General features: G+C 54.1%; 1 protein-coding gene across 2 annotated transcripts in view; it reads left to right on the forward strand.

Annotated features, from left to right (window-relative positions):
- The first annotated feature begins 1,844 nt into the window (after positions 1-1,844).
- The window catches only part of ARHGEF9 (Cdc42 guanine nucleotide exchange factor 9), a 221,546-nt gene continuing 210,169 nt past the window's right edge, over positions 1,845-13,221 (forward strand). For both annotated transcript variants that reach the window (XM_055727375.1, XM_055727376.1), the window contains exon 1: positions 1,845-2,118. The gene's annotated coding sequence lies outside the window, so the exon portion shown is untranslated. The remainder of the gene's footprint in view (positions 2,119-13,221) is intronic.

Here is a 13,221-nt window from a genome sequence, read left to right on the forward strand (position 1 = left end):
CTCCTGAAATCTTGCCCTTCCTCTGGAAAAGGTGTTTTTCTCCACCTCTCTGAGACTACAAGGGCAGCCACAATTTTGCCTACTGATCCTTTTTCCTGGTAGATCCACCCTGCTCTTGTGTATATTGATAAATCTTTGCAGAAACAATAAAATCACACCAGGCTGCACGAGCTCTGTGGCATGGAGGCACCTCAGCTCTACCCCAAGCCAGGCAGGAGGGGATATGAATATCTGGAGATTCACCAGAGCAACTGGCATGGAATTCTGGGCCTCAGGTTAACTTTGCGTGAATGAATGGGTCAACAGTGCAAAAAAACATTAAGGGGCTTTTTGCTGCCTGTGCCTGAAATGCAAACACTTTCTTTGGCTTTGCCCCGTCACTGAAACAATCGGAAAATCAGTGGAAAACTGAGCTTGTGCTGCTCTATGGAGTGATTGATATGATGATCCCAATTACACTTAATTGTTGTTATCCTATTAATAACACCTTCACACCTGCCTCTCCATGGGAAACACTACTCATATAACTTAAAACACCAATTATGTGCCATGGAAAAGGAGCAATTAAATCCACTGAGCCTTACCTAAATAATGATTTAACTTCCCTCCAATATTTTTAATGTTATAAAAGCTGTTTCTTAAAACAAAAGCAAACCTTTTATTTGTGTGATGTCCTATTTGCACATGCAGGAACAGCTCCTGACTAGGTGCTGGTGGGTTTGCAGGGGCTCTGTGGCAGGGTGCTGGGGTGGGGGGGCCCTGGGGCAGGAGTGCTGAGAAGTCGTTTTTCTCCACGTGTGTTTTCCTGGGGTGGGAATCGGTGGTCGAGCTTCTGGGGTGGGAAGGGCGGCGGAGCTCAGCGCTGTCCTGCAGGGGCCCGTGGCTGTCTGATGAGCCTCTGGAAGCACCTGGCTTTGCCCAGGTGGGCTAGTGGTTGTCTGGAGAGACTTGCCCGCAGGTGGGAGGAGGCAGGTGGGGAAAGAAGGGGTCTCCCTGGCAGGGAGGGGAGCGAAGGAGCTGGAAAGCAGTTAGTGAGCCCAGCCCGGGGTGGCAGCCTCCTTCGGAAATAAGGAGCCTGGGTAAAACTGAGGTAGTTCTTAAAAATCTGGCCGTGCAGTCTGGTCGGCAGCGGTGGAGAAGCTGCGGTTTTACCATCGGCACCTGCAGAGCCGGCTGGCGACCCTGGAGCCCCGCAGACGGGGCCGGGCGCACGCCGTGGTGCCCCGCTCCGTGCCTCAGTTTCCCCGGGGGGGGGGCCCGGGGCTCTCACGCCGGCAGTCCCACCGCGCGTCCTCCGATTGTCCCTATGGGCGGGGGGGGCACAACCCCCGCGGGGTCAGCATCGCCCCCCCCCCAGCTGTCCCCTCCCCACCGCCGCCGGGCCGGGGCGCTGACGGCGGCCGCGGAGCCTCCCCCGCGCTTCCCCCGCGCCCGCGGCCGGCGGGCGGTGCCGCGCAGCTGGGGGGGCCGCTCCCCGCCGCACCGGCTGCACAAAGTTTCCCTCCGGGCTCCCGCTCGCGTCCGGGCTTGGGACCTCCTCACCGGGCAGCAGATTTTAAGGAAAACACTTATTTGTTGGGGCGGTTATCAGCCGTGTTTTCGGGCAGCGCCCGGGCGCGGCGGGCCCCGACGGGACGGGCTGCGGGGGATGCGCGGCGGCGGAGCAGCGCGGCCCGGGCCGGGCCTCGGCGGGCGCCCCCCGCGCCCCGCTGCCCGCGGGCGGCCGCCGGCCCCCGGGGCTGCCCTCGCCCGGCCCGGGGCGGCCCCCGCCGCCGCCCGCTGAGCGCTCCGCCGGCGCCGGGCCGGGTCCGGGCCGCTCTCGGGGCCGGCGGGGAGCGCGCCCCGGGCCGAGCCGGGACGGAGCGGGGCAGCTCCCGGGGGCGGCCCGGCGGACGGGGCCGTGCATGGCGCGGGCACCCCGTTCTCCAGCTTTTTGGGTTTAGTTTTATTTTTCTCCGAGGAGCTCGTAGTTTTGTTTTCTTTTAATACCTAATTATTATTTTTTTTTACTTTTTTTTTTTTTTAATATTTTTAACATTTCACTCCAAGACGCCAGCGGAGGTTTGCGCCGGTTCCGCGGGCCGGCGGGGGCGCGCGGCGCCGAGGCCATGCGGCGAGGTAAGAGCGGGGCCGGCCCCGGGCGGGGGGTCCCGTCGGTTCGCTCCGGGCTGTGACCTGCTGAGCGTGTCACCCCCTGCCAGGGGCCTGCGGGACAGGGTACCCCCCCCCCCCCCCCCTCGCGGGAGCGCAAAGCCACCGAGGGCGCGTTAAGTTTAGGAGAGAAAAACTAGCGTGGCGCCAGGCGCGGATGTGTTTGGCTGGTTTTTGCCTGGTTTGAGGTGCAGAGGAGGGACCAGCCGGGCGCTGAGTTGGGCCGAATTCTGATCGCAGCCGGGGTTTATTTTCCACTCTGTGTCAGATTTCAGTAGTTTATGCCCGGTTTACGCTCATGTGAACTGCCTAAGAACTGGGTCATTACTCACCCAGGCTGATTCAAAGTATGTTGGAGTCCAGGAGAGGATTTCTGTTGGCTGCGGTGAATATTTTTTGGTTGGGAGGGTTCGGTTCTTACTGGTTTTGGTAGTCCCAGGGAAGCTGATGGGGCAACCTCGCTGAGAAGGGCTTACTCATGTGTTTACAGAGGGTTCCCGTGAGATGCCATGTTCACATCTCCACCTCTGTGGTTTTGTTTTACACCTTAATGTTTATTAGATGAGCTATTTCAAAATACACGGATTAATAGCTGATATAACCTTCCTGCTCCTCCCTTACATTTTATTGTAAGACGAGGCCCAGCGCTTTCCCCCGAGTGCCGCTGGCTCACGGCAAAGCCAGCACCCAGCACTAGCTCCATCTTTAAATGGGGCCGGGCTGCAGTGCAGAAGTCGTGTTGCACTGGGCTTGGTGGCTGTGTTGGTTACAGGGCATTAAAACCTCAGCCTGGGTACAGCAAGCTGGATCAAAACGTACTGTAACTGTTTAAATCCAAATATTTATGGAATGCTGCTCACTCCCTCCACAGTATCTTCACTGATTGGGGAAAATAAAAGTGCCAAATTTACGTCTGTTACAGTAAGTTAACTGGTGCCGGTCGAGGTGGATGCTTTGCTGGAGACCCTGTGGAGGTGTTTGGGCTGCCCTGCTCGTGTGCCGAGGGTGCCCAGCAGCGCTGGCAGGGTGGCTCACATGAGTGGCGTTTGGCTCCCCGATGGAACAAGGGACCAGGAGTGCCGAATTTCTGCTCTGCCATCTGGTTTCCCTGCTGCGGTGTGAATGCTGCTCGCACCCTTGTGCATAGCTGGAATTAATTAATTTGATTTCTGTGCATTCCTGTAAGGAGAACCAACAGTGTGGTGGTGTTGGGAGAGGGTTATGCTGTGCTGCCCGGCACCTGCGTTACCCAGTATGTGCCAAGAGCCGCTCCGAGCAAACCTCATCTTCTGCTGTGCCGCTGGTGGCTGAGGCGCCGCTGTAGCGGGGATGTGGGACGGGGCAGGTGGTGCAGGATGGGCTCCGTCGTTCCGAGGGGTTGCAGCGAGCTTGCTGCCATGCTCTCCTCCTGCCCGAGAAGACCTGTCCCAGAGCCTGTTGGTGGGGCTCTCAAACCGGAGCTCGGTGGCTGTTGCTTACGCAGTGGGACATGAGTGAGCCCTTTTGCAGGAGGAGCTGGTGGTCCAAGGGGGGAAGCTGCTCATGGGAGAAAGAAGAAGCAGGTGCATCAAACATACGTGTGGAAGCAAGGGAAGGGAAGATGCATCATCTCCTTTGGGGGAGCCTCCTGATGAGTTAAGCTGGAAGTGCTGGGGAAAGGTCTGCCTTGGGAAGATGAGTCTGGAAGCTACTGTTCCTGATCCTGGGTACTAAAAGTCACGGGTGCAATTGGTTGAATTTTCTGACCCTTTGCTCCATTTTTGGTTTGTCCCATATCTGTTGCAAAAGCTACTACTTTCCCTCCTGGTTACCTGAGCACTGGAGTCTCCTGCTCTCTCCCACTGCTGTTACCGCTCATTTTACTAAGTGCTGATTGCTCTCAACCATCCTGTCCAGTCATTTTTTAATCTTTTCAGCTTGCAGGCTCCTGTGAAACTTCCAGGTGAAGCGTGAGAATGGGTTTCCTTTTGGATTTATCTTACTGAGACCTTTCAGAAATAGTCTGGGGAATCCTGATGGTCTGAGGCCAGGAGCTGAAAATCACCCAGCTAATTACTGCAACCTGGTTATGCTTGGAGCAGTTATTTCTGCCTGCATTTACCTGGCTGTTTGTTTGTGTCTTGTGATCTCAAAGACTTCCCAAATATTTGCAGTAATATTAGCTGATTTAATAAACTTACTCTGTCTTGCTTAAAAAAAGTAAAAAAAAAAAAAGTCTCCTAAAGGACATGGGTAAAAAAGAGGAGAAATAGAAGGATCAGAAATGCCAAAGGAGTGCTGCCGTGGCTGCCCCAGGACGCAGCAGGGGGTTACTCCCTCCCTGGCCTCCCCCATGGGCCGGGCTCCTGCCAGCACCACGAGCCAGGGTTCTCAACACGTGTCTTGCCCAGTGGCCTCTTGCCATCTGTGTTTCGGGGCATAAGCATCACCAGCTTTAATTTTTGTGCGGCTTTTTTGTTACTTAAGGTTTGTTGTATTTGGCCTTCTTACGTTGAACATGCAATAGCTGTGTTCGGTGCTGACATTAGGACACAGCACTAATTTTCTGTTAGATGACAGATTTATTGGAGTTTTCTTCATCTACACAATATGGCCTGAAAACCTGAGTTATAATTTGCCAGAAGGGGGCATTTTGCAAACATCAGAAAGGATTTCAGTAGCACGGGAGAGCTCGTATTGATTATTAAGCAGGCAGCAATGCACGTCTGGAAACCACAGCCTCTTGGGGAAGAGTTCCCTGGTGCCTAAATGGTATAGCATAATTAGTGTGCACCTACACCCTAGTGAATGAATTTTGGGGTGTCGTGTCCGGAGGGCTGAGCTCAGGGAGACCAGCAGGGCACTGAGTGGTTGTTAAAATAAGAAATCATGGAGGAGCGTTGAAATTATTTTTTTTAATGAAGCCACTTAAAAATGCGTTTTCCAGCTATGTCCCAGTAAGTGGTTTTTTTGCCATAGGTCGAGCTCTGAGACCTTCCTGCTGCTCTGATTTCTTGCACATGGTTTCTCTGCTCTTCCTCTCTGGACAGAGGGCATCGCCCCGTCTGGAGCCCACAGCTCTGTGTCTCCCTTTGTTTGAACACACTGCCAAGCTGCCCGTGGCTTGTCCTGACCCAAGCCAGACACACACAGCCAGAAAAGCCAGTCCTCTGCTGTGGAAACGCCAAGAAGCTTTGCTGGGGCTCTGGGGGTTGGTTTTCTTGCATGGTGTTTGTGTTGAATTTAGGGTCCCAGCCAGCAGGCACTCTCTGGCCTCGCCATCTCTGTCCTCATCTCTTCTGTCCCCATCCCAAGTGCAGTGGCCTTCCTCGATCTTGGGATCAAGGCTTTGCTTTCTTTGTCTTCAAAGATCTATCTGCTGTAGGTGCAGCTGGCTGTTGCAAGAGGCTAGCAGGGGGTTGTCCCCCTGTGCTGGTGGGGTCAGTCCTGCTCTTCAGGGTGCGCAGCCTCAACCTCGACTGGTGGCAGCTGCTGCGCAGGGCTGTGACACCTCTCATCCCCTCTTTGTAGCTGGGGAGAACAAGGCAGAGACAAGTTAGGTGAGCTGATGGAAGAAATGGGGTGAAAACCGTTTGTTCCTGCTTTAGCGTGTCTCCCATTCAACATGCCAGCTGCTGGGTGTACGGTTTTTCCTCGAAAGCTGGTCTTGTGTACCAGTGTGCTTCTGGACCAAAGGTCTCTAAACAGCCTGTACCCATGTGCTTTGCACCAATTGGCACTTCATATGTGCTGAATCCAGCAGCAAGGGACTAAATTTAGCCAGTTGTGTTAGTTCTTCCTCTCATTTGAGGTCCTGAAGCACCCCAAATTATTTGGGATCGCTGCTAAGGCAGGCTCAGGTGCTCTCACCTGTTTTCTGACCTTGTTCCTCTTGAAATAAATGCTGAGCTTTCTGCGCGTCCGTGGCGAGGGGACGGGCTAACGGGGAAGGGAGCACCGTGTAGTGTAAGGGCAGGTGCTGCTGCATGTATAAGATAACATTTGTATTTTCCGTATTTTGCTATAGATACTTGTGGTGGGCTGACCCTGGCTGGGTGCCTGGCACCCACCAAGCTGCTCTGTCACCCCTCCTCAGCTGGGCAGGGGAGAGACAATATAACAAAAGGCTCCTGGGTTGAGATAAGGTCAGGGAGATCACCCAGCAACTACCGTCATGGGCAAAACAGACTCGACTTGGGGAAATTAAATTATTACCAATCAAATTAGAGTAGGATAATGAGAAATAAAACCAAATCTTAGAAATGTGTTCCCCCAACTGTTCCTTCTTCCCAGGCTCAACTTCACTCCCGGTTTCCCTCCCTCCTCCCCCCAGCAGTGCAGGGGCTGGGGAATGGGGCTGGGGTCCGTCCATCACACGCTGGCTCTGCCGCTGCTTCCCCCTCACAGCCTGCCCTGCCCCAGCCGGGGTCCCCCCACGGCAGACAGCCCCCCATGAACTGCCCCGACCCGATTCCTTCCCAGGGGCCGCGGTTCTCCCCACACTGCCCCAGCCTGGGTCCCCCCACGGGCGCAGCCCCCCAGGCCCAGCCGGCACCAGGGGGTCCCCATGGGGTCTCCAGCCCGGCCCCAGCCCTGCCCCCCCCCCCTCCTGCCAGGAGCTGCCCCAGCGCCGCTGCCCGCGGGTCACAGCCCCCTGCGGGCACCCCCTGCCCCGGGGGAGCTCCCGGGCTGCGGGGGGGGGGCGGGGGGGGGGGGCTGCTCCCCCGGGGGCTGGGGGCACAGCCTGCCCCGCCGGGGCTGCCCACGGGCTGTGGGGGGTCTCTGCTCCGTGCCTGGAGCCCCCCTGCCCTGCCCTGCCCCGGGTGCTGCGGCGCTGCTGCTCTCGCATGGCCTCGCTCCTCTCTCCAGCTGCTGTTTTTTCCAGCAGTTTTTTCCCCTCTTCTTGAATCCGTTATCCCAGAGGCTCCCACTGTCACTGATGGGCTCAGCCTCGGCCGGTGACGGGTCCCTCTTGCAGCCAGCTGCGTGGGCTCCGTTGGACATAGAGTCATGGAGTTGTTTAGGCTGGAAAGCAGCTCCTCACAGAAGCCACCCCTGTAGTGCCCTGCCACCAAACCCCTGCCACACAAACCCAGTACAATACTTTCAGGCAGGTAAGTAACTTTAGGGTCAAAAAACCTCGTAGAAATGGTTTCTGTCCTGCCTTGAAAAAACTATAGAGAAATGAATGACACCAACATTTGATGACAAGTGTCACAAATAGAGCTAGAGAGATGGTAGCAGTGAGACATTAGAAGGATGCTGAGTGTGTGGGGGTGGTGGTCCGCCCGATGTTGCACACTGAACGCTGCACCTCCTGCGGCTGAGAAGGGTCAGAGGTCCTAGACTGGGGAGGTGGTGGCAGCAGAGCCCGGGCATGCGACATTTGCAGCTTCAAACCCATAGCTCTTGTGTTGTGCTGTCAGGTGGAAAGGCAAAAAACCCTTGAGCTTGGAGCAGGGCGGTGGTTTTATTTGTGTTGAGCATGCTGGTTTAGTTCTTTCTGTTTCCCCAGCTCTCCTCAAATCCTTGAGCCCAGCAGAGCTGTGGAATACCCAGTTCCTGTTTTGCCATAGGAGTTCTTCATCTGCTTTTCTTTGTGTTCAGGATTGTGATCCATTTTGATCCCTCATTCTTGGTAGAAGCTCCAACAGGTCCACACCAGAGCATTTTGAATGCAATTGCTGCCTCTCTGTGTCTGATGCAGTGCCGACATTTGCTCTTTTCTTGCCGGGACCTGTTGCCGTACTGAGAGAGATGCTCTGCGCCAGCCCCACTCCTGAGCTTCCTGCACCACCCGAGTGGTGATGCTCAGGTTCACCCCAGCCAAGCTGAGACTGAAGCCTTCCAAATCACAGCCCACTCTGATGTGATGTTTTCACATGGACTGCAGGGTAGTGAAATATCCGTGAGAGAAAGACGCGTCCAGATGTTGCAGAAGGCTGGGTGCGATAATGAATTATCCACAGCCATTCCCAGGCTGGATGGCTTCTGTTTGGAGCCGCTGGTGTGGTTTTACCTACTTCCCGGCCTGGACTTGGTTGTGGTGCTTTGCTTGTTGTAAAAACAGTGTCCCCAGGAGCCTTGAGGAGTTGCCCCGGTGCATTGCAAAGCGGCTTTTCTTGTGGTAGTGCTTTCCCATGGTATTTTGTCTTGGGAGCTGGCGCACGCTGCCGCACAGGAAATTCTGGTTGCACCATTATTGCAGAGCCTATTGTTTGGGGCAAGAGCAGGATTCGGTCTTGTTCACATCCTAAAATGTCTCGCTGCGTTAAAAGGATGTTGTGGAGTATCCAGGGCTGCTGGCAGAGTGGCAAAGCTCAAAGCTGGCTTTGCACAGAGTTCACGCTTAGCCCAAATCCCTGCGTTTCTGCTTAAACTCACCACTCGGGTTTTCCATGGGAATCCTCAGGATCAAGGAGAACTTGGAGTGAAAGCAGAGCCAGGGCATGGACCCTCATCATAGTTTGCAGCTTCTTACTGCTTAGCCTGCTCCTGCTTGTGGGTGATGCGTGGCAGACGTGTTGAGTGATGCAAAATCAGGGTGTGTGGGCTATACAGAAGCCCATCAAACCCCTGCCTTTGAGATACCAAAAAATGCGATGTGGATCTTGCAGGGGTAAATAGGCAGGGACAGCATGTAGCAGGCTGTGTTTTCACCTGTCACAGTCTCGTGGTGTGACTGAGGCTGCCTGTTAACCTGTCCATGCCTCAGTGTCTTATCTGAGCATTGGAGTGAATGCTGCACTGCCTGTGTTTGCATTCACTTTGTTTTTTTCCTCTTAACTAATCTTTGTGGCTTAGATGGTTGGCAGTGATAGCTGTATTTCCCAGGCTGTGCTATCCAAATTGCAAAACACCGTTCCTCACCCGTGTGAACCGCAGGTCCTCTCGTGCAGGGCTGTGTGTAATGTTTTGGCTACAACTTGCCCGCCGGCAGAAGCAAGAGGATTTGAAAGCTTTGCTGTCCGAGTTGCATCCCCCCCTGCTGTGAGGATGGTTGGTCACCCCTCAGGTTGCCTGCTTCAGCTCACAGCTTCCCTTCGCTGCGTTTTTCGTTCGATTTTGGCTGCCATCCCAAAAGAGTGAAAATACCAAACAGGGGCAGGTGTAAAGAGCAAAGCTGCATGTGTGACATTCCTCTACTGCTGCACGCTGGGGCAGAATTAAGTGTGGAACTTCCCAGGGCTTTTGCAGACTCTGCATCCCAAGAGCTGAGCTGCTGCTGCCCCAGTAAAGCCCCAGAGAGCTGTGCAGGCAGCTAGCCCCTCTGTGCACGGGTGGCACAGAGCTGCCAGCAACCTGCCCTGTGCTGGGAGTGAATTTGCTGCTGGAAGCTTGTCTTGGTCGAGGTGCCACACTTCAGTGTGCATAGGTGAGGCGGTGAGCTCCCTCGAATGTCACACCGGCTGGTGATGGTGGTGTCAGCCGGCTGGCAGTGCAGCAGGAGATGCACGCTGGCTCCTTTGCTGCTGCAGCAAACTGCTGGTATCTTCAACAGACGCCAGCTTCGGTTCGAGGGCACCGCTGAATTTGTGGAAACAGGGTTGATGCTGCTGCTGTGCACTGGCTTGAGTGAACCGAAAGGCTTCTCTGACACTACGGTAACGAGCGGAGCAAAGCACGAGCCTGGCAGAGGGATGGGGAGCCTGGCAGTAGTGTCTGTCCCTCATATGAACAAGCCACACTGGGAGTGGTTGTAGCTCTGCTCTTGCTGCTCCTCTTACACTGGTCTGGTGCAGGGCAGCAGCTGATGTTGTTCCACTAGAACTGGGTTGACATTGTCTGCCAGAGGCCTCCCGTACACTTGGAGACTTGTTTGAGAGAACCATTAATCAGTTTAAAACTGCCCCGTTTCACTTGCGGGTATAAAAAAACACCTATTGTGTGTAAAAACAATGCCACTGATGTGAGCGTCTGCCCTCAGCGCTGGAATTGTTTAGCTGAAGTGGTATGAAGTCACACGTCTAGCCGGAGCGGTGCGGTCATGGAGCCTCTGGACTCGCAGCTTCAGCTCAGCTGTTGGTGTGGGGCTTCACCGTGGCAGTGCCTGGCCTTTGCCCGTGCTGGCGCAGAGGATGCACTTGGCTGATGGAGGGTGGCCCCAGGGTCCTGCCTGAGCTGGGGCAGTGCAGCAGGGAGTGAGGAGGAGGAGAGCATCCAGTGGGTTTCTGAGCAGCACAAGGAGTTGGCTTTGCACTGGAAGGGTGCTTCCCGGTGAGCAAAAGCACCAGCACCAGAGCCCATTACTGCCTTCCCATCCCTCCCTTCTGCCATAGGGAGTTAGGCAATGTCCCAGGGTGCAGAGCACATCCTAATCTGCTCTGCTCTCTGATTTCCACACCAGACCAGAGCTGAAAAAGACACCACCAGCAGCAAGTGCAGGCGAGCAAGACACATGGTGTCCCTCGGTGACCGTCTGCAGTCATGCTCAGTGTGTCCTTACAGGTAATGGGGAAGGCCAGGAGAAGCAGCAGGGCTCAAGGTGGTGGCTTCTAAGCATTTTCACACTGTGCTGTGCACAGCTCCATGGTGCGGGCAATGCCGGCAGACTGAGCACAGCAGGGGTGGGTGTGTGGGAGCCCACCGCAGCCCGGGGGATGCTGTCCGCAGCCACAGGGGATGATGGCTCTGTGTGTGTGTGTTTTCCAGTGAGATTTTATACAACAGCAGCCGGTGAGTTTACTTTATATGGTGTAAGTCCTGCCAAAACAATTTCTTCCTGTTATTGCTGCTCCAGTCTTAGCGGAGCGATAAGAGCCTTTTGCAGGGAGCTGGGTTCTCCCAGGAGCTCTCCTGCTCCGAGCCAGGAGCTTTGAGCAGAAGTTCTCAGGGTGACTTTTCCTCAGTCCTTTACCTAATTTCAAAGTTACAGTTAGTTAAATGATGAAAGGAACACCGGAGTATAGTCTGCATAGGGTCTTTCTGCAACCAAATGGATGGGGTTTGTTTTGGGCAGTATTTCCCATGAATTGTCTCTTCAGTTGCCCGAGGAGGTAGTTATGGATGGCCAAGACCTTGGCCTTGAAGCCAAAGGCTTGTGTTAAAATATATTGAAGTGGAAGCTGAGACAACGTGGGGCTTTGTTTGGACCTGGACTGGATTTTGGACAGTGCCGCAGGTCTCATCACTTCTCCAGCTCGGATCTGGTGGCTTTGGCTGATGCTTTGTGTTGCCACATCATTTTGTTCCCAGACACTGAATGGGACCCAGCGGTGCGCTGCTCTCAGGGCTGCTGCACGCTGCGGTCGCCATGTAGGTTTTACTTCCAACAGGAGGGCTGCACGGATACCTCATGCTGCTTGGAAAGTAAAGTACCTTCCTTTTCCCACCTCATTCTGGCAGAATTAGGAAAATGGTGTGAAGCTTCAATAGCTGGAAAGCTCTGGGGCTGGGGGAGTGATTTGCATGGAAAGCTTTCTCGGCTTCATAGCAAGGAAGCGCTCCTGCTGCAGTGATGCTACTGCGTGTGTGTTTCCACTACTGCAAAGGAAGCTTTTTAAGGCCAAAAGTTAAATATTTGAATGGAAACCAAGATGGATCTTAACCCCCCTTCTGCATGGTTTTTAATTCCTTTTGAGTGAATGAACTGAACCTCAAGCGGAGCCACAAGGAGGTTTGCTGGGTTCCAGCGTGGGCCCGTGACAGGCGGTGCCAGATCAGCCGCAGCTGCGTATGATAAAGGAATCGTTTCAGGTTTCCCAATTGCAAATGCAGTGCCGGTGCTGGGAGGGCTCCTGCCACTGCTTAACAATTGGACTGAATTGAATAGGCTCTGCTCCTGTTCCTAGGAGTGGGCTGCTGCGAGGAAGGAAAAACAGGAGAAAAGTCAGTAACTCGCTAGGGTGAGGTGCTGCCCTTCTGAATAGGGGTGGCAGGGCAGTCCTGTGGCACTTCAGGTCACCGCTTGGCCTGTGGAGAGCAAGGTTTGGGGTAGGTGTGTGCCTGGAGCGGCGTCTCTGATGATGTGGCTGCAGGGAGAGCAAAAAGGAGGTGCTGCAAACTGCCCCACGTTTGGGGCTTCTGTCGGAAGCACTTGGCTGCAGAGCAGCTTTGCTGTCTAATTGCAATGCAGGGCAACGACGGCACTGGTGTCCTGCTCTTGCCATCGCTTCGTGAGCCCAGCTACAGCTTCTGAAGTGAGCGATGCTTCATGCCCAGTGGTGCATAGATCATGCAGAGCACTTCCCACTGCTGGCAGCACAGGCAGCGTGAGAAGAGTGGGCCACAAAAGCCTGGTATAAATGAGTGAACATCTGAGCGTGCAGGCTGTTTTACAAGCAGGAAAGGGAGCTGAGTTCCTCAGCTGGGCTGGCTGGTGGGACCTTCTGCCCAGGTCTGATGCTGTGGACTGCCGAATGAGGACTCTGCCAAAGGGATCTGCTGGAGCAATAGCAAATCTTTGTTTCTGACTCTTCAGTGGTTGACGTTTTCTGACTCGGGGGTAATACAGCATCGCCTGTAATCACTCCCAAGGACAGGCATTGCCTTTCTGGCCTCGCTTTGGTCTGTAATTGGTCCCTGTGACTTCTGGCCATAATAAGTTAAAGCCAATCATTATAATAAACTTTTATGAAGATAATGAGTTGCATTAGGTAGAAATATCCATATAAAAGCAACATAAATAAATGCATTTCAGGGCATAAGCCAACCCATGTTTGACACAGCTAAAAGCAATTTTCTCCAAGGCGCAGATTATTCCATAACTGCTCATTAATGAAGTTCTTGCCTCCTTCCTCTGAAGTGTTTTGCCCTTGTCCAGAGCATAGGAGGAAGCAGTGGGCTATATGGAAGCCCTGTGTGGTTCAGGCTGGTGTGCTTGTACCCCTTAATGCCCTTCTGATTATATTCAGTGGGGTTTGCACCCATAAAGGATAAGGGCAATGCCATGTAAACTGTCTATAATAAATATAGGGAATCTATTCACATGGTTTCAGGCTTGAACTTTCTGAGTGATAATTGCTTTGTAATCTTTCCAGGCACCTTGCTTTGATTACTGGAAAGTTTCACCTTTGTTTACAGCTACAGCGTAAGCATGTTTAATAAGACAAAGCTGAAAACACAAAGAAGTTTTTTTTGGGGAAAGCGCTT

This window comes from Falco cherrug, chromosome 15 (genome assembly GCF_023634085.1).
Source record: "Falco cherrug isolate bFalChe1 chromosome 15, bFalChe1.pri, whole genome shotgun sequence".
Lineage (NCBI taxonomy): Eukaryota > Metazoa > Chordata > Aves > Falconiformes > Falconidae > Falco > Falco cherrug.